The sequence below is a fragment of the Artibeus jamaicensis genome, unplaced genomic scaffold, assembly GCF_021234435.1.
Source record: "Artibeus jamaicensis isolate MK-2021 breed Jamaican fruit bat unplaced genomic scaffold, CSHL_Jam_final contig_760, whole genome shotgun sequence".
NCBI classification, from domain to species: domain Eukaryota; kingdom Metazoa; phylum Chordata; class Mammalia; order Chiroptera; family Phyllostomidae; genus Artibeus; species Artibeus jamaicensis.
The window spans coordinates 4,234,126-4,258,325 of record NW_026521955.1 but is presented as its reverse complement, the minus strand read 5'-3'; positions in this window follow the sequence as shown (position 1 = coordinate 4,258,325).

Below are 24,200 nucleotides of genomic sequence, written 5' to 3'. Positions count from 1 at the left end.
CATTTAGGATTCTCCCACAGGGATTCTAGGATTTAAGTGAAATGACTTTCTATTAGGCAATTGAACCCACAGAAAGCAATAAATTCCTCGGCTTAGCCACTTATGGCTAAGATTGTTGAAATAAGATGAGATTTGTCCTAGCTAAAAAACGAGGCCTGCAGTTTAGAGGTTAGTTTCTTAGGGACCAGGGCAGAGAGAGCTCTATCACCCAGTTAAGCATTCTTACTGCAAAAACTAAACGAGTACAAAACAAGAATAACACCCAGCCAGCCAGTTGGCCTCACATGTTTTTACATGTACTTTATGCTCAAGAGGTGATTTAAAAGAAAGTGTCCGTGTCAGGGTGATCCTCTTTACATACTTACTTGTGTTACATACACCTCCTACATGATTTTAAGTGTCTGGTCTAGAGAATTCCCTGGATTAACATAAACTTATTTTCAAGGACTTCTCAGAGTACTTATTATTGGTCTTTTTAAATTAAATGTATTGGGGTGATATTGGTTAATAACATTATATAAGTTTCAAGTGTCCAATTCTATGATATATGATCTGTATATTGTAATGTGTGTTTACCACCAAAGTCTAGTTTCCCTTTATCATATGTTTCACCATTTTTACCCTCTTCATCCTCTCCCTGACCCTCCTCTCCACTGTGGTAACCACCCTTCTGTTGTCTGTGTCTTTGAGTTTGTCCATTATGTTTGTTTGAACCTTTTTATTTATTTTTTATTATTTTATTGTTGTTCAATTATAGTTGTCTGCATTTCCCCCACAGCACCTCCCCCACCCCAGCCAAACCCACCTCCCTCCTTTGCTTCCACACCCCACCCTCCGTTTTGTCCACGTGCCCTTTATACTAGTTCCTGAAAACCCTTCTCCCCATTGTCCCCTCCACCCTCCCCTCTGGCTATTGTTAGATTGTTCTTAATTTCAACCTTTTTAAGCCAGCTGAAAGGTGACACCACAGGCCCTAAATCAGAATCTACGTGAGAGAGATGTGAGTGGGTGGTGAATTCAGAACCCAGAGGCTGGCCTCTACCATCTCACCACAGCCTCCAAACCAGACCTTTCCCTGTTCCCACTAACACCTTCTCTGGCTCGTTTTTTGTCATCCTTTACTTGCTATAGTTCAATGTTGGGGAAATATTGAGAATGGTCTTTAAGAAATGGAAAGCAAGAAGTAACCTCCATTCTTTTTTAAATTCTATTATTTCTTTTTAAATTTATTTTTTTTACTTTGTTATTTTAATGTATTTTTCCATTACCATTTAGTCCCCTTATAGACCTCTCCTTCCTCCAGCAATCACCACACTGTCGTCCACATCCATGAGTCCTTTTTCCTTTTTGCTCAATCCCTCCACCCCCTCACCTCATCCCCCCATCACATTAGCTGTCATCCTGCTCTCTATCTATGAGTCTGTCTCCATTTTCCATTTTAATTCACTTTGTTCATTAGATTCCACATATGAGTGAAGTCATATGGTATTTGTCTTTCTCTGACTGACTTATTTCACTTAGCATAATGTTCTCCAGGTACATCCATACTGCTGCAAAGGGTACGGTTTTCTTCTTTTTCTAAAGCCAAGTAGTATTCCATTGTGTAAATGCCCCATAGTTGTTTTATCCACTCGTCTACTGATGGACACTTGGGCTGCTTCCATATCTTAGCAATTGTAAATAATGCGGCAATGAACATAGAGGTGCTTACATTCTTTCAAATTAGTGTTTTGGGTTCCCTTGAATGTATTCCCAGGAGTGGGATTGGTGGGTCAAAAGGCAGACCAATTTTTAATTTTTTGAGGTATCTCCATACTGTTTTCCGCAGTGGCTGCACCAATCTACATTGCCACCAACAGTGCACTAGGATTGCCTTTTCTCCACAACCTCACCAGCACTTGTTGTTTGTTGATTTGTTTATGATGGCCACTCTGACTGGTGTGAAGTGGTATCTCATTGTAGTTTTAACTTTCATTTTTCTGATGACTAGTGACATTGAGCATCTTTTCATATGTCTGTTTGCCATCTGTATGTCCTCTTTGGAGAGGTGTCTATTCAAGTCCTTCCCCCATTTTCTAATTGGGTTGTTTATTTTGTGTGTGTGTGTTGAGTTTTGTAAGTTCTTTATAAATTTTGGATATTAACTCTTTATCAGATGTATTGGCAATTATGTCCTCCCATTAGTGGGTGGTATTTTTATTTTGTTGATGGTGTCCTTTCCTGTGCAAAAACTTTTTAGTTTGATGTACTCTCATTTGTTTATTTTATCTTTTGTTTTCCTTGCCTGGATAGACATAACTGATAAAATATTGTTATGAGCAATATCTGAGATTTTGCTGCCTGTGTTTTCTTCTACTTTTTTATGGTTTCAGGTATAACATCTTAAATCTTTAATCAATTTTGAAATTTATTCTTGTGTGTGGTGTAAGAATGTGGTCTAGGTTCATTTTTCTGCATGTATCTATCCAGTTTTCCCAACACCATTTATTGAAGAAACTATCTTTAGTCCATTGTATTCAGTTTCTTCCTTGTCAAATATTAATTGACTATAAAAGTGTTGGTTTATTTCTGGGCTATCTATTTTGTTCCATTGATCTATGTGTCTGTTTTTATGCCAGTACCAGGCTGTTTTGATGACTATGGCCTTATAGTACAATATTATTAACTACTTTTCCCATGGTGTACTCTATATTCCCATGCCTATTTTCTAACTACCAATCCATACTTCTCAATCTTTTCACTTCTTTTCACCCAATCCCCCAACCCCTCTCCTCTCTGGCAACCATCAATCCTTTCTCTGTATCTAAGACTGCTTCTGTTTTGTTTGTTCATTTATATTGTTCTTTAGATTCCACATATAAGTAAGGTGATATAGTATTATCTTTTTTTAACTGGCTTATTTCACTCAGTTTAATTCCAGGGAGGCCGTTCTCAACACAAAGAGCAGATAACACCTTTAAAGTAAATATGAGACTGAGCCCAAATGATTGTAGCGACCCCAGAAAGTTTCAACAAATTTGGCCTTGGTTTCCAAAAGCCCTGCACTTTAATTAGTATTATCGGCCTAGTCTACCTGGCTGAAATAGAAAGCTGTGCTCTTGGTTTGAGTGACTGTTATATGAAACATTTCCTTCATTTGCTAATGTCAAAATACTCTGTCACTTGTTAAATCATAAATTATGAGCCAAGTTTTTAGCATGCCCTCACCAAGATTCAGAGAATTAGAGCAGTTGTGAAGAAATTGAGAGACATGCACTGACTGCAGATTTCTCCAAAACGTCTCTGCAAAGCAGAGAATGGGTTTTCTTTTTAATAAAATCTGCAGAAAACCACATACTATGTTCACTGAAGCGAGAAGTAAAAAGGAATGAGTGAGCAATATTAAAAGCCAGACGCTTTTCTCTATAGTGTTTCAATGCTGAAATAAAAAGCAGCAGGTAACCCTTGGCTCTCCGGCAGGGACACCAGGGCACTGTTACTCCTCAAGCTGCTGGGGCAGAGTCACCGAGAGCCTCTTCCCTCTCCACATGACAAAAAAAATTAAAGGAAAAGCTCCCAGTCAGACTTTCCAATATCTCATTTCCTAATGATATGGTCCGCTTGCCTAATAAAACAGTTAAGAGAAGCAGATTTTGTTTCAGCTTTGGACTACAGTTACTACTGCCTCAATTCATTTCAGGTTGGATGGGAAAGGGTTGTTTTCTCCAACAACATGTTGTTTTGATACAATTCTATGATACTCATATAAAGTCTAGACTGGACTTGGAAATATAGGATGGCACTTCAAAATATTCTGGATTCTCTCTAATTGCTGAACTCACAGTAAGCTTTTTGCATAACCTGCATCACTGGACATGTTGTATTCTCCCACCCTGTCCATGTACAGTGTATACAAGAGGCTTACAAGTAAGCATTTGGCAATCACCCTTTGGTCTGTATTAAACATAACCAGTACCAGCAGGAAGAAGAACATTTTCTTACACTTTAGGTTCAGAAGTCTAGCGGAGATACTATTTACCCAACTCCTCTCTGCCTCCCCGCCACCACCACTACCACCACGATGGTCAACTGCACCCAAAAAATGTATATATTTTATACTTAGGGGATTTATCCAGCTTGTTAGCAACAGGATACATTTAAACACATGCCAACTACATTTAGCATTAACATATCTTCTTTTTTCTAGTCAACACTTTGTTTCTATACAAAACAAATCATTTCCTCCCATGCCCCACTGAAAACTTCCACCAATCTCGTGTTATACAGGTCTCTCTTTCAGAAATGTGTAAGAAAGACTTTTCTAATCACATTTTTTAACACAAGTTATTTTTAAACCGTCTTGTTCCTCAGGCAGAGAATGACTCTTTAGTAATGTAATGAGCATAATACCTGCAAACAGTGGGAAGATATTATTTAAAATAAAAAGTACATATTTTTTCAAGGCTTTCAGAATTTTCAGAGTTTAAGAGCTGGAGTTGCCAATGAAGAATACAGGGGAACCTGAGGGTATATACAACAAAAGTAAGCTAAGATGGTTGGTTTCATCCCAGTCGACCTTAATATAGTTCCATGCAGCTCTCAGAAGTGTCCGTCTGGGTCTGGCAGGCGGCTGTGCAAAGATGCTCTCAACTCCCACAGGACTTCTTTTTCTTTTCTTCCTTTCATCAGTCTGAGAATATTTTCCTTTCATATATTATTATAGTATCTTCCGCTATTGAACTATTTCTTACAGCGTGTTCTTTCTTTGTTCAACTGGTTTCCTTTCAATATCTGAAAAAGTGATAGCTTTATTTTATTTATGTTATAAAGACAAACTGTGGATTCAGACTTCCCAAACAGGAGTCCTAGTTCCAACATTTATTTATTGTATGCCCTTGGGCAAGTCACTCAAACTCTTTGTGCCTCAGTTTACTCATAATAGGAGTAATAAGACAACCTAAATCAGAGGATTGCTGAAAAGATTCCATTTTAAAACCTAAGCAAAGCACTTAAGAAGCTACACTGCACTTACTAAATGCTCAAAAGAATTACAAATAATTAAAAATCATATCTGGAAAGCTGGTGGGAATTTTTCTTGACTGATGCTATTTTCCTAGTTATATTGCTTTCTAAACTTAGATTCCTTATATTTCTGCCCAGTTTTCTTTAATTTGTATCTTTATTCAGTTTACCTGCATTGCTTTAGTAATTTAATTACTTAAAATGTTATCACTTACTTGTGGTTTCAGCTCAGAACTGTAATTCTCATACTTGCAACAAGAAGAAAGCTAAACAGACAGCAAATTAATGCCTTTGTGTGGATCCACCAGAAAACTAAACTCACAGAACAGCCATTTTTGAAATCTGGAGAGATGTGTGGTGCCCATACAAAATAGGAGGCATATGGTAGGCACAAACATTCTAAAAGTGACCAGTCTCTCTGCTGAACTGGTTTCCAAAAAGTAAGTAAGTACTTCCAAAATGGTCCTGGTGCTCATGTTCTTCCCGTGCACACACACTGTCTGTCTTGTTTTCCGTGGCACTGGAAGAAGAATGGAAAGGAGAGAATCATTAAGGAGATGCTGTGGCTGAAGGGCAGCAGAACCCTTGATAACAAAAATTTGCCCCTTCCAAACTGGACCTAACACTCAAACTCAGACCTTGTGAGCCTAGAGTTTGGAAGTTATTTTCATGGTCAAGGGCAAATAGAAGAGCTGGAGGCAAATACACAAGGGTAATCAAACAACCTTTACTCAATCCTGTTTTACCCCATCCCCTGGGCCCTCAGAACTCCCAGGTAACACTACAGAAGTCCAAACCCCCACCCCATTCCCACCTGCTTTCTCAAAATGTACCTCTCCACACTGCACCTCCCTGTGACTACTGAAATTTTCCTTTCCCTGGCATCTACCAGTCTCGATGAGGGGAATCATTATTACCTACTTTTTAAATGTAGTCTTAGTTATAAATTCCTGATAGAATTAAGGCTCCATATGTAGGGAAACATCTAATTCTCCACGCACACCATGAAAGTAATGTCCTTCTCCAAAGGTTTTCTAGTAAAATCTGTGTTCACAGATCAAGCTGCTCTTACTATGATGAAGCAGAACACTTCTATTTATGCGCATCACCACCATCATGTTTTTATTTAACTTCTTATTTGAAAAGCAGGAAAAATAATGATAATTACCCACAACTTTATAGTTTTTATTTATCCTTACCCAAGAAAGTTTTATTAACTTTAAAGAGCAAGGAAGGGAGAGAGAGAGAGAAATATCAATGCAAGACAGAAACGGTGATCAGCTGCCTCCCACACGCACCCTGACCTGGGATCAAACCTACAGCCCAGGTCTGTGTGCTGACTGAAAACGGAACCGGCAACATTTTGGTGTACAGGATGACACTCCACCCAACTGAGCCACCCAGCCAGGGCTTCAATCCAGGTCTATATGATTACGGAAAAAACAAAGGCATCCCCCATCTAATTCAATCCCAAGGGTTAACTACTGTTAACACGTTGAAATGTAGCCTTCCCAGCTTTTCCTATGTTCACGCAGATATGTGTACATACACAGATATGTTTACATATACATAGAGTAGAGAAATGGAACTGTCTGGATCTGTACAATAATACATTTACACTTGCATTTATTTACTCACATTTGTTTTTTTATGTATTGGTGCAAAACCTTTTGTCATTAAAATATCACATGTCTATTACCATGTTCGCATGTCTAAATCTCCCTTTAAAAGAGCACTTATCATTGCATCTGGAACAAAGCAAGCATCCAATAAATCATGGCTATTGTTTCATTATTATTTTCTCATTTTCCTAATATATGCACACTGTCCTAGTTCATGGATATACCTTTTCCTTACTGAGAGACATTTAAGTTGCTTCTAATTTGTTGTCTTACAAACAGTGCTGCAATGAGCATCACTATCCTGTGTAGGAAATAGATTTCAAGAACTGGTATGCCTGGGTTAAAATAAATACACATTTAAGTTTTTTAAGTAGCCCCAGCTGGTGTGGCTCAGCTGGTTGGGCACTATTCCATGAGGGAAAGGGTCACCAGTTTGATTCCCAGTCAGGGCACAAGCCTGGGTTGCAGGTTCAGTCCCCAGATGGGGTGGGTGCCGGAGGCAACTGATCAATGTTTCCCTCACACATCGATGTTTCTCTCCCTCTCTTTCTCCCTTCCTTCCTCTCTCTCTAAAAACTAAATAAATAAAATGTTAACATGTTTAAGAAACATGCCACAAAGGATTGTACCATTATCTTACCATTGTCCTTTACCCACGAAGTATTGTACCAATCTGTACTTCACCAACAGTAGGTAGATATGCCCACTTCCACCCCTCACGTCAGCACCAACAGTAGGTATCTTGTCATATGTTCATTATATCTCTACCCCATTTTTCTAATAGACTGTGTTTATAGTATTAGCTTATGGGATCTCTCTGCATAATAGTAGCTATGTAAATTATTTCTCTATTTTTGTGTGTTGCAAATATTTTCCCCCAAACTGTCATTTGGTTTGAATATTTTTATGTTAATTTTTATCATAATGATCAAATGTACTCATTTTTTCACTGTGAATTTTTATTTCTCTGGCTTGCTCAGAAAGAATATGTCAAGTTGCTCTGCTCGGCAACATCAGTCATCTAAATTGGGAGAAGCTGTATTTTGACAAAAAAAAAACAGCTTACATTTAGAACCATAAAGTAAAATGAAATAACAAGCTAGTTATTTCCTATTAATAAATCAAAAAACATGTACCTCTGATGGGTCATAAGATCTAGATTTAATATGTCAAAATATACTTTTAAAGTTAATATTTTAGTGAAATTCAAGCATACTGGGGTAAAGATAGCAGAAAAACATGAAGCCAAAACAGCCAAATCATAAATGAAACAATTACTATATACCAAGATAGGTGTTTTAGATGGTCACTAGTGCTGTTCGCAAATATCTATGGTGTTTTCTCTCTCTGGCATATGGTAGAATTTTAATTCCCTCCCCCTGCTGACATCTTATGTGGTCATAGGACATGCTCTGATGAATTAAATATGAGGAGAAGCAATATCTGTGCAGAGATTTATGGGCCACTACGGGATCACTGTACTCTCCTGTCCCCTCTGCCACAGGGACAGAGAATCCTCCAAATGACAGCTACTCCATTCATCTGGATCCAGGAGAAAAGATGACACAGAATAAAGCTACCAGCAGAACAGCACTGCACAAGTATCATAAGCAAAAAATAAACTCTTGTTGTTTTAAGACATTGATATTTGGGGGTTGCTTGTTATTGTAGCAAAATAGAAAGTAATTTGTTCATAAATATTTATGGAATACATTCTTTGTGCTTGGCACTATGCTAGGTGCTAGAAATATAATATTTAAGAGTTAGTCCCTAAACTTGGGCATTTACAACCTAGCAAGTAGGAGAGAAAAGAAGTAAAATGTATAATTGTAACACAGTATGATTAAGTGCTATATTGTAATTGGGACAAGTAGTAGGTGGTAAGAAGGCCGAAAGAATGGAATATAGGAATTTCTCCTAGAGAAAGTTATTTCTAAACTGAGAAAGTACAAATGGGAAAGTTTTTTCAGAATAAGTGGTACCCCTAAATTAAGCCAAAGTTGAAAAGCATAATGCCATTTCAGGAGAAAAATATATATACATATGAGGTGGGGACCCAAAGAGAACAGAATTGTCTTCTGGAGGGAATGCCCCTTGTAGTACAGGCTTCCCGCACTAGGTGGGTGTTCTAGGAACCCATCTGTGTCAGTGCGCCAGCCAGCCTTGTTGCGAAAGACTGCATTCAGCTTCAGTGAATTTTTAAAGACTATTTCAATGCGTTTTCCTATTTCATATTGGTGATTTAGGAGTGCACCTCTCCACACCACACTAAGTGTTCAGCAGTTTTTAACCAAATACGGTATGACTCCCATGCCCCTCCCTCCCTATTCACCCAATCTTGCCCCGAGCAACTTTGTTTGTTTCCCTGGATGAAGAAAAGTCCTCAAAAGAAAACACTTTGCCAATGGGGAAGAGGTGAAACAAAAAACCTGCAGAAGCACTAAAAGGCATCGAAATTGACAAGTTCACAGAACAGTGGAAAAAAAACATCTTGATAGGTGCATTGCATAAGATGGAGAGTACTTTGAAGGTGACTGAAAATTAAACATGTAAGAATAAACACACAATTTTTATAAATTCTGGGTTTGGGGGGGTCTCCCCTTGTATACAGCAACCATAAGGAATCTACATGGACTCTTAACTGATCAAAATTCAAGACACACTGCAGAGCACTGTCAAAATGTACTAGTTTACTAGAGTTGCCATAACAAAGTACAGAGCCTAAGTGATTTAAACAACAGAAATTTATTTCTTCACAGTCTGAAAGCTAAAAGTCTGAGATCGAGGTATAAGTTGAGTTCATTTGTTCTGAGTGTCTCCCTCCTTGGCCTGTAGATGGCCGTCAACTCCCTGTATCTTCACATGGACATCTCTGTATGTGCTTGTGTCCCAATTTCCTCTTCTTATAACATACCTGTCATAGTAGATTAAAGCCCACTCTACTGACTTCGTTTAGCCTATTTACTTCTTAAGTATGCTTTCTTCAAATACAATCTACTTCTGCATTATGGAGGGTTAGGACTACAACATATGAATTTGGAGAATAACACAATTTAGCCCATGCCACCAAGGTTGGTGTCTTAACCAGTTCTGTCCGCTATAATAAGATCTCATAGGCTGGGTGGCTTTCACAGCATTTATTTCTCACAGTTTTAAAGCCTGAAACTCCAAGATGAGGGTGCCAACATGGCTGGATTCTAACGAGAGCCCTCTTCATAGCATATGGACTGCCATGGTGTTGTATTCTCACATGGCTGGGAGATTATCTCTCTGGTGTCTCTTGAAATCTCATAAGGACAGAAATCCAAAATCGCAGAGGACTCAGCAGAAGCTACTTTAACCTCCTCTCAGGACCAATTTGGAATTACAACTAAATTGCAGAGAAATATCCTGAATAACCAACTGAACACTAGCTGAAGAGAAGCCTTATAACCAAAAACAGACAAAAGAAAAAACTTCACCACAATGTGACTGGTAGGGAGTGTGGGGAGATGCAAGAGCGCAGCTGATTACTCAAAAAAAACATTTCAGGCCAGATGGGAGTGGCATGAAATATTCAAGGTAATGCATAGATGCTAATATCCTCAACAAAATATTAGCAAACTGAATACAGGAATGCATCAAAATATATACACCATGATCAAGTGGAATTTATTCCAGGGATGCAATGTTAGCACAACATGCACAAATCAGTAAAAGTGATTCATCATATAAAAAATGAAGGATGAAAACCACATGATCATATCTATACATGCAAAAAATCATTTCATATTTTCCAGTATCCATTTATGATGAAAAATCTCACCAAAGCAGGAATAGAGGGAACACACCTAGACATAATAATGGCCATATATGAAAAACCCACTACCAGTATCATATTCAATGGGCAAAAACTACAATGTTACCCTTAAGATAAGGAACAAGTCAGTGATGGATTTTACCTCTCTTGTTCAACATAATAATGGAAGTCCTAGCACAGCAATCAAACAAGAAGAAGAAATAAAAGGCGTCCAAATTGGGGGGAGGGAATAGTAAAACTGTCTTTATTCACTGATGACATGATTCTTTACATAGATAACCCCAAAGATTCCACCAAGAAACTACTAGAACTGATCAATTAATTCAGCACAGAAGCAAGATATAAAATTAATATCCAGCAATCAGTTGCATTTTTATATGCAAATAATGAACTAACAGAAAAGGAAATAAGAAAAACAATCCCATTCACAATTGCTTCAAAAGTAATAAAATACCTGGAAATACACCTAACCAAGGATTTAAAAGACCTGTACTCAGAAAATTATAAGGTACTGGAGAGAGAAATTGAAGAATATACAAATAAGTAGAAGCACATACCATCTTCATGGATAGGAAGAATTAACAAGATTAAAATGTCCATACTAACCAAAGCAATCTGTAAATTCAATGCAATTCCTATCAAGATTCCAATGACATATTTCACAGACCTAGAACAAATATTTCAAAAATTTATATGGAACCACAAAAGGACTGGCATAGCAACAGCAATCCTGAGAAAGAAGAATAAAGTTGGAAGAATCAACCTACCTTCTATTAAATTGTACTATAAGTACAATCAAACAGCATGCTACTGGCATAAAAACAGATATATAGATCAATGGAACAGAATAGAGAGCCCAGAAATAAACCCATACAATTATAGTCAATTAATATTTAACAGAGGAAGCAAGTGAATACAATGGGCTAAAAATAGTTTAGTCAATAAATGGTGTTGGGAAAATTGAACAGATACATGCAGAAAAATGAAACTTACCACCTTTCACACCACATGTAGGAATAAATTCAAAATGAATCAAAGAATTAAATGTTAGGTCTGAAACTGCAAAAACCATAGAAGAAAGCATAGGCAGGAAAATCTCAGAAATTGCTCATAGCAATTTTTTATCAGGTATATCTTCCCAGAAAAGGGAAACAAAAGAGAAATAAAGAAATGGGACTACATCAAACTAAAAAGATTTTGCACACCAAAGAAAACCATCATCAAAATAAAATGACAACCCACAGAATGGGAGAACATATTTCCTGATTCATCTGATAAGAGGTTAATAACCAATATTCTATACCAACAAAATTCTATGCCAAAAAAAACAATTAAAAAATGGGGAAGCACAGGCCTGTGAACCAAAAGATCGCGGTTTGATTCCCCATCAGGGCACATGCCTGGGTTGCAGGCCAGTTCCCAGCAGGGGCCAGTTCCCAGCAGGGGATTCACCAGAAGCAACCATACATTGATATTTCTCTCCTTCCCTTCCCTTCTAAAGATAAATAAATAAATTTTTTTTAAAAATGGGGAAGGACCTGCATAGACACTTCTTTAAAGAGGACATACAGATGGCAAATACACATATGAAAAGATGCTTAATGTCACTAATCATCAGAGAAATGCAAATTAAAACCACAATGAGATACTATCTTACACCTGTCAGAATGGCCATCATCAATAAATCAACAAATAACGAGTGCTGGTGAGGTTGTGGAGAAAGGGAAACTTTTTTGCACTGTTAGTGGGAATGCAGACTGATGTAGCCACTGTGAAAAGCAATATGGAGATAAAAGTTAAAAATTGGTCTGCCTTTTGACCCACCAATCCCACTCCTGGGAATACATTCAAGGGAACCCAAAACACTAATTTGAAAGAATGTAAGCACCTCTATGTTCATTGCCGCATTATTTACAATTGCTAAGATATGGAAGCAGCCCAAGTGTCCATCAGTAGACGAGTGGATAAAACAACTATGGGGCATTTACACAATGGAATACTACTTGGCTTTAGAAAAAGAAGAAAACCGTACCCTTTGCAGCAGTATGGATGTACCTGGAGAACATTATGCTAAGTGAAATAAGTCAGTCAGAGAAAGACAAATACCATATGACTTCACTCATATGTGGACTCTAATGAACAAAGTGAATTAAAATGGAAAATGGAGACAGATTCATAGATAGAGAGCAGGATGACAGTTGAGTTTGGCAGAGGGGTGGGGAGGTTAGGGGGTGGAGGCATTGAGCAAAAAGGAGAAAGGACTCATGGACAGAGAGCAGTGTGGTGATTGCTGGGCTGAAGGGGGTAAATAGGGACTAAAAGGTAATATCAGTAGAATATAATAAAAATTAAAAATTTTTTTAATTTAAAAAAAGAAATCTTATAAGGGCACTAAGCCCACTCATGAGGGCTCTATCTTCATGATCTAATTAACTCCCAAAGCCCTACCTCCAAATTCTATTACATTGGGTATTGGGGCTTCAATATATGCAATTTGGGGAAGCACATTTAGTCTATAGGAATGGGTGACTAATTAATGATTAATGCAAAGAAGAAGCACATAATCACACCAAAATAGAACTATGAGACCCTATAAAGATGGTGACTCTAGGTAGTTAGAAAGGGATACCTTTTTATATAGTTAGGAAGAGAAACTCTATTTTCTTTTTTTAAAGATTTCATTTACTTCTTTTTAGAGAGAGGGGAAGGGAAGGAGAATGAGAGGGAGAGAAGCATCAACGTGTGGTTGCCTCTCGAGTACCCCCTACTGGAAACCTGGCCTGCAACCCAGGCATGTGTCCTGACTGGGAATTGAACCAGCAACCCTTTGGTCATAGGCCAGCACTCTGTCCACTGAGCCACACGAGCCAGGGCAGAAACTCTATGTTCAATTTACAAAACCTCAGCTGAGATTAGGACATTTAACTACAGACATAGTGACAGCAAATAAAGAGGATGAAAAATCGAGGCTGAAAATACCCTAAATGTGAACACCATTTATTTTAGAGCTAATAAAAACTATAAAGTTAATTAACATCCCAAAGGAAGCAAAATGTATTAGACCCTTAGAAAATAGTTTATACATTTTCTAAAACTACACATGAATATCACTGTTGAAGAACCAAAGTCAATTTATGATGAACAATTAGCCTAGATACTAAAGAGTATGGGATTAAGCTGGCAACAAAAAGAAATTAAATGAGCAATGCTAAAACACAAAAGGGTGGTTTGAAACCACACAAACAATTATTTTATGATAAATACAAATTTCAAAGCTAACATAAAAATGATACATAAATTGAGTTTATATTCAAAATAAACTAAAAAAAAACAAAAGAATATTTCCCTGAATGTAATAATTCTATCCACATTTTAGAGGTAACATAACAAATGGAAATCCATAAAGTATTGGTGAGTAATAACTCTGAGAAAAAGCACTAGATGGTTTGACATTACTTATTAATAAAGCCTTTCAAGTGGTACAAAGAGCCATTATTTATTACTCATTTTCCTGAAATTCCCCAGAACTAGGGGAAAACTTCTTGTTTCGAATGGTAACAAATCGGAAATGAGTTCTACCTCATCCTCCTTTAAATAGGAATATATAAAAAAAATCATGAAGGGTTATTTATTCTGCTTTAAGATCTTAGATTTATGAACTTGAAAGACAAATAAGAATTGAATTGAAAGAGAAAACTTTATTAAACTTAGGAATCTTTCTGTTTGGTAAGCACTAGGGCAGAATATAGATGCAGTTTAAAGGATCAATTTGTTTGAATTATGGGCAATTGACTTCTATCACTGTGTAACATGGTATTTAATGAAATCCTGAGATAAATAAAATCAACAGAAAGGAAAGAAAAATTGTGTGCTAGAGAAGGCATTGAATTACAAGTCAAACAACCTGGTTCCAATGCTCTGCTCTTCACCCTGTGTGATCCGTGTAATTAATCATCTTCCATAAGATTATTTCTATGATGGAGACAACAAAAGCTACCACACAAAGTGACAGTGAAAACTAAATAAGATAATACATTTTAAAGTAATTGGGAAACTTTTCATTTTAATGACATAAGATATAAGTGATTAATCATTCAAAATTACTGACAAATTGAACATCATCAAAGATGTGCCGCGATGAGTTAATACAACAGGCAAGAATATTGCCTGACATTCCAATACCACACACTATTCAGAACATGGTATACTAAACCCAACTGAAATTTTGAAATCTTTAATAACCAAATTCTATAATAGATTATGTTCTGGATACAGAAAAAGATTCTGGAAAGGCCACACTCTAAAATCAGCTGGGGGAAAAAAGCAACTCAAAACTATAGCTAAGATTTCAAAAACTTCATGCTTTAATTATAATTCACAGACAACACATGTGTTGGAATTTTTTTCCTTTTTTTAATTTATTGCTGTTCAGTTACAATTGTCCCACCTTTTCCTCCATTGCTCACTCTTACCACGCAGCCCCGACTCACACAGTCAGTCCCGCCATTGTCCCTGCCCAGGAGTCCTCTATTTAATTCATGCTTTTTGAAAACTGTCACCTCCTTCAATTTTGTCAACTTAGCTTGTAGTTAATGAGGACTTTAGAGTAGATCCGCCATACTGTCAAAAGTATGTCAGAACTTTGAATATTTTGTGCATGTTTTCAAAGCCATTCATATCTCCATTTCCTTTTCATATCACAAGGAGATCCGGAAGACTGAAGATGACGGGAGGTAGGAGGGAACGGATTCCACTTCCCCCTACACACGAGAGAAAAACCTAACCTATCTACAGCGCAACGGAGCAAATAGCCAACAGTACCCCAGCATATACGAAAATAGGAGACCAGAAATTGTAAAGGACAATGAAAAACCAGACAGCGAGGAGAGTGCTTCAGGACAATAAGGTCCCAGGGACCAGCATGGGAACCAGGGTGGCTGCAGCCCCAGACCCAGCACTGGCCAGATTTGCTACAGGGTTCTTAGGAGAGAGCTGGGTGAAAGGCTCCCTTCCCTGCCAAACAAGGATTGAGCAGCACGGAGAGAGACCTGGTTGCCTGACCTGGTTGCTTGAAGTCACAGAGAGGGGAATAAAGACTAAGTGGCAAACACACAGGGTCTGTGAATACCCACGGAGTCTGTGGACTCTGACTCGGGAGAGTTGACAGCTGGGCCATGATGGGACCTGACCCGGATAGTCCCTAGTTCTGGGTGCAGAACTGTGCTGTGTGAGAGGTCAGACCTCTGTATGGAGCAGCAGGCTTGAGCAGGAGGAATTTCTCAAAAAAGAAAAAGTGATAAAAGAGACACTGTTTGGGGAATTCTCCTGCAGCAGCCACTCCAGCCTCCTCCCCACCCAGCCGGGCAGTGCTCCGGAGGTGATGAGGAAGGCCCTGCACATACTCCCAAAGCCCTGGGAAGAGTGCGCACTGGAACTTGAGGGACCGGAGGTGGCCTGACTGAGCACGCGTGCCTGCAACGAGGGGAGAGTGTGCCTTTCGGAAGGCCTGGTACCCACACCCAAAGCCCCAGGGAGAGGTACCTGCATTCACACTCATAGCCCCAGGGAGAGTGCACGCCTGAACCTGTGCCACCTGAGGGACCAGAGACTGCTGGGGAGCTGGGCTGGAGGCTGACTGACAGCAGATCAGGAAGGGAAAAAAGCAAAGCCAATGCCCCTGGGGCCTGCAGCAGCCATGAAGATCAGCAAAACTGGTTTGGCCAGTTTGAAGCCAGCAAGAGGCTTTTCTTTTTTCAGTAATACTTTTTTTTAATTTATTTTTATTTTTTATCTTTTAACTCCTTTTTCCTCTCTTCCCTTCTTTCTTGTTTTATTGCTTCTTCCTTTCTTTCCCATTTTATCTTTTCTTCTTTCCTTCCTTCTTTTTCTCTTGTTTTAAATTCCCACAAGTGAAACAAAAAAAAAACCCTGGAACTGTGAAAAGACCAGAGTTGGACTCAAAGAAAGGTCATCCCAACAGCTTAGACAGTGAGACAAATTTCACTTTGCTATTACAGAGAACCTGCAAGTTACTGCATATTTGTATTATTATTATTATTATTTCCATTATTCTTACATCGTTTATTTTATTAGTATTTTTGTATTCCTCTTCTTTCTATTTAGTCTTCTTTGCTTAGCTGGTTACATTGTATCATTTGACTGGTTTCCCTTGTTCTCTCTTTCATAGCATATTGCTAATTTACCGTCTTGCACTTCACTTGTGTTCCATTAGCACACTACTCAAGGTCCGATACTTCCTATTCTTTTTATCCAGATCACATAGATTATACCATATGATTGTTGCTCCATTATTAATTTAAATAATAGCTGTTCCATACGATTGTAAATACAACTGTGGGAGAAGCAGGGTATAGGGTAGGGGTAAGCAACAGGGGAAAATGTGGGACAAATGTAACTGAACAACAATAAAATTTTTTAAAAGATTAGAATGGTGATTTTTTATTATTGTTCTATTCCAGTTGTCCCAATTCTGCCCTCCCATTGCTCTCTCCTGCACTGCCTACCCCTCACTCCCACATAACAAATGAGACTCTTGGCAGCCAGGGAAAATTGAAGGTGGTATAGTGTACTAGTTACAATATTTACTTTGGAGTAGTGATGCTTTTAAAACACCAACTCCTTCTATTAGGCAGCTATTGACAAGAAAATATTTAAACATTGATGATAAAACCAAAATTGTGAATTGGGTCATCCAGCTGGATAATATTTGAAATCTTTACTCAACCAATTAATTCAATGAATTGCCTCGGGCTTCCTTTCGCTATTAATATCTAATGCAGTGGTTCTCAATTTTAATATACTTATGAATCACCTGGGGATCTTTTTAAAAATGCAGATTCAGATTCAGATTCAGGAGGTCTGAGGTGATACCTGAAATTCTAGCAAGCATTTCTGACAAGCTCCCAGGTCATTGTAAACCTGCTGAAGTACACAGACATACTTTTAGAGGAAAAAATCATCAAGATGCAATCTCACTAAAAAAAATGTTACTGATCAATGTTGAAGTTTTACAGTGATAAATGTAAGTATTTAACCATCTGTGCCCTCAAAATGATCCAAGCAAGGATATTTTTCAATATTTGAAGTACAAAACTCTCAGCCTTAAACCAAGGTTATGTGTAAGCAACTGAATAGATCACAAATTAATGCTCCAGAAAAGCCCCATCCGGCCTCCTGTGCCCAAGTGCTGACAAAGTTGGGTGGCCCTTGATAACCTTAGGATACAAATTATATTCCTATCAGCATCTTCACTGTCTATGCTCCTGATGTCCAGAACATACTGATCCTTGTTCAGTCAACAACAGAGAGTGCCTTCCTGTCAGATACTGACTATCCATCTCAATGGGGAATTATCTGTCCAATGCTTCCTGTCCAAAACCCAGTTGAGACTACTCATATTCAAGGGGGGGGAATCCAAATAAATGTATCTCAATTATGTCAGCAGTAAAATTCTCTGTCAAATACAACAGTACACTCAATCCTAATATATAAAGCTGTATATTATTTGCATGAACTTAGTTTAATTTGAAGTTGTAGACAATAAAGTTGTTCTTTTGAACCAACAAAATTTTACATTGGAGTTACAGTTGGAAGTTGTAGATATACCAGCCTCAGCATCCAATTTGTTTTTGTACTTTGTTTTATTTTCACATTATTGATATAATCCTAAATCAGACAGGAAATTTATCTCAGTGGTAGCATTTTTATAGTAGCTGAGTCTGCATCTCAAAATTCTCTTCACTGAAAGAGATGGAGAAGAGTAGAGAACCCAAAATTAAACTCAAGTTGCTATGGTCAATTAATATTTGACAAAGGGATAGGAGCACAGAGTGGGCTAAAGATAACCTCTTCAATAAATGGTGTTGGGAGAACTGGACTGGTACAATAAAATAAAATCAAACTAGACCACCAACTTACACCATACACCTGAATAAACTCAAAATGAACAAAAGACTTAAATATAAGTCATGACACCATAAGAGTTCCAGAGGAAAACATAGGTAGGAAAATTTCATATATCCCATGTACCAATATTTTTGCCAATATATTTCCCAGGACAAGGGAAATGAAAAAATAAACAAATTGGACTGCATCAGACTAGAAATCTTCAGCATGGCTGGAGAAGCCATCATCAAAATGAAAAGGGAACTGACTTATGGTAGAACATATTTGCCAATGATACATCAGACAAGGGTTTGATCTCCCAAATATATAAACAGCTCATACAAGTCAACACCAGGGAGATGAACAATCCAATTATAAAATGGGCACAGGGTCTGAATAGATACTGCTCCAAGGAGGACATACAGATGGCCCATTGAGGCATGAAAAGATGATCAACATCACTAGCCACCAGAGAGATGCAAATATAAACCACAATGAGATCTTACCTCACACCTGTAGAATTGCCATCATTAATAAACCAACAAACAACAAGTGCTGGCAAGGATGTGAAGAAAAGGGAACCTTAATGCAATGTTGGTAGGAATGCAGATTGGTGCAGCCACTGTGGAAAATAGTATGGAATTTTCTCAGAAAACTAAAAATGGAACTGTCTTTTGCCCCAGCATACCCCTACTGGGATTATACCCTAAGAATCATGAATCACCAATTCAGAAGAACCTGTGCACCCCGATGTTCATAGTGGTGCTACTTACAATAGCCAAGTGCTGGAAACAGCCTAAGTGCCCATCAGTAAACGAGTGACTGAAGACACTGTGGTACATTTACACAATGGACTACTACACAGCAGAAAAAGAGAAGGAGCTCCTACGTTTTCCAACAGCATGGATGGAACTGGAGACTGTCATGCTAAGTGAATTAAGCCAGTCTGTGAAGACAAATACCATATGATCTCACCTGTAAGAGGACTCTAATGAACAAAATAACTAGTGAACAAAATAGAACCAAAGGCATGGAGACATGAAACAGACTGAAAGTGACCAGAGGGGAAAGGAGAGGGATAATGGTGGAAAGAAGAGGAAGGAACTAGACAAAGAACATGGATGAGTGACCCATGGACATGGACAACAGTGTTGGTATGGACTATGGATGTTGGGGTGGACTGGGCAGAGCAGGTGAAGGGGGAAAAATTGGGACAACTATAATAGCATAAACAATAATGCATTAAATAAAATTTAAAAATAAAAAGTTCTGAGAAAATTTTTATATACTTGAATCTTATCTAAAATTATAACATGTTCTCTACTTTTTACTTATAAGTACATATTTACAAAAGTATTCACAAGTTAATCTCTCAAATTAATGACACTGAAGTATTTTACACATTTGAGGAGGCAATCTATATGAAATTATTACCTAAATATTAAAACTTTGACTTTTTTAACTTATCAGTTAATAAAATGCTAAGTTCAATAAAATTGATCAGTATTAATATAAAATGCTAAGTTAGTTAAATTATATTATTATTTATTTTTTAAAATGCATTACTTGAAAAGGCTGGGTATTTTGTAACACTTTTCAGTGTTTTATAGTAAAAATATAAATTGTTTGCTGACAAAGTTGTTGAAGAAACCAACATTGAATTTAATAGTTTCCATGCCTTTTTTGCATTGTGTATGCCTTTTGATGTTGAGAGAGTTGTTAAAAAAGGAATGTGATGATAACAGGTTGATACAGAGGCATGTAATAACCTCCTGGGATTCTTTTCCAGAGGTCTGGGAAGCAGTACCTGGCACAGGAAATTAACAGTGAACTTCATGTCAGGAAAAGCAAAATGTACTTGCTTTTTAAAAAAGCTATTTTAAAGAATGTGCTTACTGTTTACTTGACTTTTGAAAATCAAATTTACAGGATGAAATACTTGAGAGATGCTGTATGAAGATATTCACTGATATTTTATGAAAGGTTTGAAAATTTGGGGTTTGATTCTATTTCTTCTTAAGCCTAGAGTTTAAATGTAATTTAAGAACTAAATAAAGTGTCTAGAGGGACCTTTCAGTTTTTGGACTTACCAATAACATTTTGAAAAATTCTATTATTATTAAGGACTGTAGTTTTTCATTATATTTCAATAGCCCTTTTTCTCTTTCTCTTTGACACTTTGTAAGTAACAGATCTGTACAATTGGAACATAACACTTTACTGTGACTTAATATTAATTGTCTTTCTTAGCACAGCCCAATAGCATTTAAAACAATTCTTTGAAGAATGTTAACATGAAGAGCAGCCTTTTCAGTCATGCAGAGAAATGACTTTGAAGTGACATTAACTTTCAAATAAAATTCTATTGGGAAATGTTATAATGGCCCTTTTTTTCTTTCTAGGGAAAAAGGCTTCCAAGCTATAATTTTTGACATTCTTTAGGAGCATTCATGCCTTTACCTTGCTCCATATAAGTCAAAATAACTTGGTATTTTAGAACCTTAAGTTTAATATTAAGTTTTAAATAATCTTCTTCCGAAAACCATGTTGGACATTTCTTTTACTTTTATCTTTATATATGCCTTGAAGCAGTCTCTTTAAAAAGGCTTTCATAAAGTCTCAGCTTATCTAATCTATTTTAATATCTTGCATCTGTGGATTTCATATTTGATTTTACTTTAATTGAATTCAAATTAAAGTTTATTTACAATCTATCAAAGCTATCATTTAGAGTGGAAAGACAGATAAAGTGCTTACCAGATAAGGTCAAGTCAAAGAAGTTCATCATCACCAAGCCCTTATTATATAAAATGTTAAAGGGACTTATTTAAGAAAGTGAAGAAGATCAAAATTGTGATCATTAAAATGACAACAAACTCACAACTATCAACAATCAAGTCTAAAAAAAACAAAAACAAAAAGAAACTAAGCAAATAACTGAACAGGAACAGAATCACGGAAATGGAGATCACATGGAGGGTTATCTTCAGGGAGAGGGAGTGAGGAGGGGGGAAATGTACATGGAATAAGAAGCATAAATGGTAGGTACAAAATAAACAGGGGGAAGTTAAGAATAGTATGAGAAATGGAGAAACCAAAGAACTTGTATGTATGACCAATGGACATAAACTAAGGTGGGAGAATGATGGTAGGGGTGGGGTACAGGACAGTTGGGAATAAAGGGAAGAAAAAAATGGGACAATTGTAATAGCATAATCAATTAAATATATTTAAAAAAATTTTTAAAGGCTCTGGCTGGTGCAGTGGATTGAGTACCAGCCTGCAAACCAAAGGGTCGCTGGTTCAATTCCCAGTCAGGGCACATGCCTGGATTGGAGGTCAGGACCCTATCTGGGACCTGAGAGGCAACCACACATTGATGTTTCTCTCCCTCTTTCTCCCTCCTTTTCCCTCTCTCTGAAAATAAACAAAATCTTTATTTTTTATTTTATTTTTTAAACAATTTTATTTATTTATTTTTAGACAGAGGGGAAGGGAGGGAGAAAAGGAGAAAAACATCAACGTGTGGTTGCCTCTTGTGCGCCCCACACTGGGGAGCCTGGCCTGCAACCCAGGCATGTGCCCTGATGGGGAATCAAGCTGTGATCTTTTGGTTCGTAGGCCCATGCTCAATCTACTGAGCTATACCAGCCAGGGCTTCACTGAAGTTTTTAATCAGAAAAATTAGGTCATCTGCAAAAAGGGAGAGTTTTCCTTTTCAGCTGTTATTCTTTTTAAAAAATATTTTATTTATTTATTTTTAGAGAGAGGGGAAGGGAAGGAGAAAGAGTGGGAGAGAAACATCAGTGTGTGGTTGCCTCTCATGTGCCCCCTGCTGGGTACCTGGCTTGCAACCCAGGCATGTGCCCTGACTGGGAATTGAACCAGTGACCCTCTGCTTCACAGTCCAGTGCTCAATCCACTGAGCAACACCAGTTAGGGCAAATAAACAAAATCTTTTAAAAAAAATTTTAAAAAGGACAAACTTCTGGTGATGAATAGTGGTGGTGGTTGCACAGCAATGTGAATGCACTCTGTTCCACCGAACTGCACACTTGGAAATGGTTAAAATGGTAAATTTTATGTATGTTTTACCATAATTAATAAAAAAAAGACACAGGAGCCAGGCTGAGGGGATTCCTACTAATCAAGTTATATCAATATGAGCATTAAATTTGAGCTTCAAAAAATAATGATCATAGTATATTAAAATATACATGTGAAAATCTTGAGTTCATGATGATATTGGAAAAAACTGAAGTCAGCTAAACCTCATTAATCATTAACTGAGGTGACTCTAAAACTAACGTAAGAACTCAACTGAAAAGATACACAACAGTGGAAGATTCTGGATTAGATCTCTGCTTAGTGAAACCAGCTGTAAATATACTTTTGGAGAACAATTGGGAAATTTGGGGGGGAAAGGATATGACCTTATGGTAGAGACTGCAAATTTCTTCCCAGTAGTTAGTCCTCCTTTGCTCTTTTTAGAAATAGAACTACTTGAGTTTCAGTTGCAATTAGACTACTCAACTAGAAACTAGATTTTCCAGTTTTCTTGTGGTTTAGGATGACATGTCATTAAGTCTTGGCCAATGGGATGTGAGCAAACATGATGTACATGCTCTGAGTTAGGGCCTTGACCATTACAAAAGAGTTATTTCTATCCTGTTCAAACAACTTGTTTGGGGATTTCTGTGAAGCCTTAGTTTAACCTATTTTCCAATAGAGTTTAACCCATTTAACCTGGATGTAAACTTTGTTTCACATCCAAGCTACTAAAGCATGCCATGCACGCATAAACCCAGATGCAATAAGAATAAGATAACTAATAAATAACAAAAAGGAAAAGTAATGCAGTAAAGGAGAGCTAAATGAAAATAATAATGGATTTTTATTTATGACATTTAAGACTTTACAAAGCTAAAAGAAACATGTGTTAAAATATTTTTGTAGGAATTGAAAGAAGCATACCAGTATATAAGGAGAGAGAAAATTTTTATGATCCTGAACTATGAGAATAATTTATTATGAGGATATTTGGGTAGTTGTTAAAATGTCTATATCATAAAATTTCTGTATTAAAATTATATCTTTAATATAAATTTTATAAAAATAAAATTTACATTTAGCATTTATTAGGTTAACTTTTGATTTACTTGGAGATTAGAAAGTAAACCTTGTTATGTCAATGTTCTTCTACAGAATATGTTCCCAGTGGGTAGCTTTTTGATGAACTGGCTTAATACAGGTTAATACAAGTTAATGTAACCAGAGGAGGTTACACAGATCAGTTTTTCAAACTGGGTTCTGTAGCTGGCAGGACACAAGGAGTGCTCTACAAATGTTTGATTTTAATATAGTTTAAATATTCAAAAATGTTTTAACACTATTTTTTTTCCCAAGGTTGACACTGCTTCTAAGGAAGACAGAATTGTTTTTCCAAGTCTACAGCTACATTGGATACATTTAGCTAAATACTTTTTGTTGTTGTTGTTGTTGAAGTACAGTTGTCTCCATTTTCACCATGCCACACCCCTCCGACCTACCCATCCCTGTATCCCACTGTTGAACCCATCCGCTTTGACTTTGTCCATATGTCCTTCATACATGTTCCTCGGTGCCCTACCTACCCCATTATCCCCTATTATCCCTCTCCCTCCTCCTCTCTGATCACTGTCAGGTTGTTGTCTATTTCAATGTCTCTGGTTGTATTTTGCTTCCTTGTTTGTTTTGTTGATTAGGTTCCACTTATATGTGAGATCATATGGTATTTCTCTTTCACCCCTTGGATGGTTTCTCTTAGCATAATGCTCTCCAGATCCATCCATGCTGTTGCAAAGGGTAGGAGCTTTTAACTTTTTTTAAAAACA